Here is a 6274-nt window from a genome sequence, read left to right as displayed (position 1 = left end):
TCTATATGCATCAGTAATATTATCCATGGTTTTTGGCAAGAGCGCGTATCGCGTTACCCAACATTTCGGTGTGTCCTGAATATTTCGACAAGGAGACATTATTAATGCATACGTTATATACTGCTCCGTATTTATAATTGGCCCGCACGTTGTGTGTCTACAGATAGATCGACATGTTATTATTGTGGAACATGTCGAGATTCAATCACACCTCCGCTCCTGTACAAGTAACATGCGAACCACTCACACAATCATGTATTGTCTCTTCTCTTCAACTTTCTTCTCTCAAATCAACTCTTTGCAAAGAATCGTTACATTAATTGTTTGCAAATTTATAATTATATCAAATTTAACAAATATTGGATGTTAAATCAATGCTGATAGTAAGCAATAAAAAAAGCAAAGAGTTAATTGCGCTTTTCCAACAGATTCCAACGTTATTTGTATCTTGTCGCTTTTCTTCTTATCTGACCGCGAGCTTAGCCATCTATCCAAGGATATCTACCGAATTTTGCTCGCAAGAAAATAAACAACTTCGCGATTTTTTCTCTTATAAACGGCAGAACGAGTACGTCGCTTTTTGCGCGATTGATTATCCGCAAATACATAAAAATTGCAAGTAATTATTAAGAACAACGTCGAACCAGATTATGCCTGTTTGTCTATTGTGCATTTTCCACGCATTTCACCTTATACACGTGCCTCTCTCGGTCGAAGAATAGGACTAGGGTTATTATTAATATTTTGGGAAAACGGGAATATTCTTTGTAAAACGTAAGATAAAAAGATGAAGAAAAATGTGTAAAATCGATCAAAAAATATCTTTTATATGATTAAGATCTGTGGATTTTTCTTTGACGCAAAACCCCCCGGTTTTTACCCAATCCAAATCTCCACCACTGGCCTGTAAATGCAGAATCGTAAAATCGTCCCAAAATAAGAATAAGAGCAATAATACAAGACGACTGTATGCTTTGTACGTAATAAAACTCATTGTCATGATGTAAAAGATACCGACACACTTGTCGACGGGCATCGTTCCATTCTCCAATCGCGCCCGTTCTTTCCTCCATATCGCGTTTGACCTTGATCTAATCCCGAATCCGTAGACGCCTCGCCATTATGTGGTCCGCGACTATCCGGAGGCCGGGATGAGATCTGCCCAAGAGCAGTACAGCTATTCGTACACCAACACCAGTTCGAGCACCTCATCCAGCTCGGATCCGTACAGCCGTCCGCAGAGGACCAGCTACACTCAGGAGAGCGTCGTCAAGAGAGAGAACGGCCCGTATGGATCGTACTCAACCGAGAGGTCGACCAAAACATCGTCCGGCGGCGGCCCCGGAAGCTATCGCTCCTCGTACGAGTCCACCACTTCCGGTCGCCTGCCCGGCGGCACTACCTATCGCCATTACTCTTACCGTGTCTAAAGTCCTGAATAATCCCTTACTTTAGTTCAGCCGGTCGCACTTTCACCAACGCGATCCTGACGATTAATCCTCGAGAAATTCCTCCACTAGTAATTTGTTTAGTGGTACATTTGTGGTACATTGATTTGGCATCTTCTATATATACATTTGGAATAAAAAATTTTATAAAAATATACAAATGCAAACATTTAGATTGATCGTCGGAATCGATGAGATTAAAAAAATCATCTTCCTGTCGCTTGCCTATTTCGAATTTTCTTTATTTTGTACATTTGAGTTTTCTCAAAACTCTTTACAAAAAAATTTCTTGCGTTATCAGAAATTGACAAGAAAACAATTTTATTACACCAAACGTATTCTTATCACTCGATTTATTGTTATTGCACACAGTTCAAGCAGGGAAGCGTTACGCGCAGCTACATTTAGAAACCATCTAAAATTTAGTTACACTAATAGCAGAAAGTACTAGCATGTTTTGAATTTTACTTTAATTGTACTAAGAGAAAATATCGCAGATTATACAATTGTTTTATTGTACTTAACGTCTCTTTAATGTTTTCCTTTTCTTAACTCGCTATATTCCTTGTTCCCTTTTCTGTAGGATTGTTTTTTTTCGTACAGAGAAATACATTTATGAATAGTATTTCTAAAGTTTTACTGACTTTTTAATCGGAGTTTGTATTAGATAATTACAGTTATAGAAACTAATTCCCGATCTCAATAATGTTAACATATGTTATCAAAGTCATCACTCTGAATAATGTTGCAAAGATTTTAGCCGGCAGTCATTGTTGATTAAAAACTTTTTAACAAAAGAGGTTTGAAAACTAGGATGTAATTGTATTTGTCATTGAAGAAAGTCAAGTACCATTTTATAATTTATAATGATTCACATAAGATATGACGATTCATCACAGGATAATGGGTTTTGATGATGTAGAACGATGACAGAGAAAAAAGATGTTTATTAGGGGAAAACAGGGTAATTATAATCACCTAAGGAAATTTATTAATATTTTAACCTTCTGGACCGGCATGTTTTTGATCGACTTTTTTTTAAGAGCTAGAACATTTTTGTTAATGTCGTGGAGTTGAGTGGCAAAAAAGATGCCATTGTCAAGTCTCTAAAGAAGCTTCTGGAAAAAAATGACATTCCTTATTTTTGGTTCTTTTAACTAAATATCATTAGATATTATGTTAGAATAATTATCTAACATTATTGTAGAGTAAAAATTTTACAAATAACATATGTAAAATTATTTTTATACTACAATTATAGAGTAAAAATCGATAAAAATGCATTATGTCTTCATATCAGTTACATGTCAAGACTATTCGAATTACTTTTTCAAAGTACATCTGCATTGCAGGTATGTAATAGAAAATTATTGTGAATACTTTCAGGAGGAATTGCCAAAAAATATTTCATCGATTGTTACATATTTTGTTCCATTTTGTTATAAAATCTACAAAACATGCTACTTTTACTTACGTATGAGTGAACAGTTCTGATGTTTTTTAGGGCAAGTAAATTATGTGTACGCAATAAAATACACTTCTTTACACAATGTCTCGTGCACGATACAGTTGTCGAGAAACGTGTGCGCCGGTATACCTATAGTGCGCGCGTCGGCTAAGCGCAGCGTTGCTTTTGCTCCTTTCCCTTTATCCATCCTATTCGCCAATACATGTACGGACATAAATTACAACATTTTTAAACTAATTAAGAGCTGCAAACATCACAAATCCCCAAAAATGATCTAAAACGATTCAAAGTATCTAAAGAGGCTTCCAGTCCTCTAAAGGTTAATGTTAAAGTAGTTTTTTTTTTCAAAACTTTGTATAGTCACATAAAATTATAGCTTTAAACACAATCTATAAACTATTAATTATTAAAAGTTTCAAATTTTCATTTACTGATATAAGAAAAAAACTAGTTTTGATCGTGTAGCCTAACCTAATCTATCGTGTGTGGAGTTATACCGATCAGGCTGTAGGTCATAAAAAAGTTCCAAAAACTAAAACAAATTAAAAAATTATAAAATACTGTTTTGTTGTATGAGCATAAGACACATGGGCGGAAAAGAAATTCAGCCTCTCTCCTTGCATCTCCATCCCGAAAAAAACTAACCCAACCTAATTTTAATTTAAAAGAAGAAATAGAGTTGGCTCGCCTACGCGTATCTTGTGTAAATCATTATATATTATAAAACACACACAATACTTGACTTCCTATAATGACAAATAAATACATTCCAGTTTTCAAATTTTTTTTGTTAGTAACTTTTTGATCAACAATGATTGCTAAAACTTTCACAACATTATTCAGGATGATGATCTTGATAACATATATCAACATTATTGAGATCGGTTAGTGGTACCTTTAACTACATACTTTGTATTGTATTGATCTTTCTGTAAGGTCTGTTCTACAATAAGTCATATGTCACTGTCAGACGTCGGGTGCAAGCGTATTGAGGTGACTCGTGTTGTTGAGAACTATCGTAAGTCGAGTGATCAGTTTAACACACTTGCGCCCGACGTCCGACAGCGACATACGACTTTATTGTAGACCTAAGGATACATTAGTCTATTGCAAGAAGAGCAACTCTAATCTTTTTCACGTGACAGTCTTTTCGCGAAACTAATCGTGACTAACAACAATTTATCATCATCATTATTATCGTAATCATCTCGTTAGACACACAACGCGATTTGGCCAAAAAAAGAGAACTTTGTCACGACACACAAGATCTCTCGAGTTCTTATTTTTTCTTTTTTGTTTTCTTCCGGTAAAACCTAACCTAACCTCTCCTTTCTCTGAAAATTCACCACACTTGAGATGCAAAAAGAGCAAGTAAGAGTTAATCAAGTACAAGACAAGCAAAAACAACTAAGGAAAAACCAGGAAGAAGAAAGAACGTTATACATATATACTTCCAAATCACTAACCAAGTGTTGTTCTTCTTTCTATTTATTCTGCCCTCCACATATGTGACTCCTCCGCCCCTTTTGCTGCCGCCGCCGTTGACACCGCCGGCTCTCCCGACGGATAAAATAAGCTCCCGTTAAATGCACGATCGTACAGTATCGACCAATCATCATACCGCTCTCCAGCGTCATTCAGGTAAGTACTTTCACAATTGCTAAACTTTAAGACTAAAGATGACGGAGAATGCGCTTTGTCATCGATAATGCAACATATGTAATCATCGATTCTGATTTTCGCATCGCGATTTTTCAAGATTCACATCTTTATCAATTTAATTTAGAGGTGCATTTACTATAAACCATAAACTATAATTACTATTTACTATAAATGTGTAAAAGATGATTGAATAAAGTACTAGGTAATTATTGAGTATAGAAGATAAAGGTCCGATGACCTTGACCTTGATATGTGGTGTAAAGGGCACTTTCCTAGGTAGTGTTCAAAAGGTTTTAGGCGTCGCTTATTGTTCATTAAACAGTTATTAACAAAAAATGTTTGAAAATCCTGATCTTTATTTTCATTGATAACATATAGAATAATAGAATAGAATTTACATTTGCTTGCAGTTATCATTTCTAGAAAGACATTCTGAGTTGCTGATATAATGATACATATTTATAAGCGATATTGTTGACTATTATTCAGTTGATGTTTTGGAGCGCGAAATAGTTTATCTATAATTCCGAGCAAAGTTCCACATAAATACAAGATCGTTGTCAAAAGCGAGTGGCTTTCAATATATTGTTCCATGAATTTCTGCATTTGACACATAATTATTCTCATGAACGTTTATAGCGTGATATTTGATGCGGAATTCCACGATACAATAACGATACATAAAGATACGTTCCGAACGGAATATTATATTCATTATTTAGCCGAATTTGTTTTCAAACGTAACATTCAGTACTACCAGCAGATTGATAAATTGTTTGACATTATGGCAGCTTTATATCCTATTCGTGATGTAGAAAGAATAACAGAATAACAAGATTAAAAATATAACAACATATTACAATGATTACTTTGTTGATGTTCTTTTTGTTCGTGTTATAGAAGAGTGTAGGCAGAGGGGAACTTCGCAGGGAGAGTGACTTCGTCCCTTAATAAAAACGTCGACTTCCGATTAAATGTCGCTTCATGTCGAAAGTGTGTTATTATTTCGGAGAAAGCAGGGGGAGAGGCAAAGTCACTCCCCCCTGCCTACACGCTTACAACACGAACACAAAATTATTCTTAATGGTTTTTAACGGTCATTTTTGTGATTACATTTTTTATGAATATTTTTGTAATGCAAAATGAACGACGCCTAAAACCTCTTGAACACTACTCAGGATAGTGCCCTTTACAACACATATCAAAATCAAGGTCATCGGACCTTAATTCCCTATACTCAATAATTACCATTGTGAGCTTATCAGAATCGTCTGACCACTTTATTGCGCGAGTTTACTATGTGTATGATTAACATGTATGTTAACTGCGTTAACATGTTAACGCAAAAATGGTCCCACACAGAACAAAAACTCTATTAGACGTCTATTAGACGTCGACAGTTCCATGCGACATCTAATAGATGTCTAATGGATGTCTGGATGGATGGATGTCTGTGTGGGGTATTATGCAAATCTTGTTGATAAACTTTTACGAAAAGTTTGCGGGCACATGTGCGGTCTGGCAAAATGATTAATAAACATAATAATGAAGCTTTATCGCTCTTATGTCAATTAATTACACAGCCACACAAAAAAAAAAAATTTCTTTGGCCTGGGGATCAGACCATGTTTATTATATGTTTTTGGGGTCGCTGAATCCGAATCCGAGGTCCATTAAACCCCATCGGGTCGGAGTT

At 35.4% G+C, this 6274-nt stretch overlaps 1 protein-coding gene across 2 annotated transcripts in view; it reads left to right on the top strand.

The window, feature by feature from the left end:
• Positions 1 to 1437: 1437 nt before the first annotated feature.
• The window catches only part of LOC109861368 (retinitis pigmentosa 1-like 1 protein), a 31335-nt gene continuing 26498 nt past the window's right edge, over positions 1438 to 6274 (top strand). For both annotated transcript variants that reach the window (XM_020440994.1, XM_020440993.1), the window contains exon 1: positions 1438 to 4557. The gene's annotated coding sequence lies outside the window, so the exon portion shown is untranslated. The remainder of the gene's footprint in view (positions 4558 to 6274) is intronic.

Source organism: Pseudomyrmex gracilis, unplaced genomic scaffold (assembly GCF_002006095.1).
Source record: "Pseudomyrmex gracilis isolate BER0280 unplaced genomic scaffold, ASM200609v1 scaffold_708, whole genome shotgun sequence".
Classification (NCBI taxonomy): domain Eukaryota; kingdom Metazoa; phylum Arthropoda; class Insecta; order Hymenoptera; family Formicidae; genus Pseudomyrmex; species Pseudomyrmex gracilis.
This window is presented reverse-complemented; position numbering and strand designations above follow the sequence as displayed.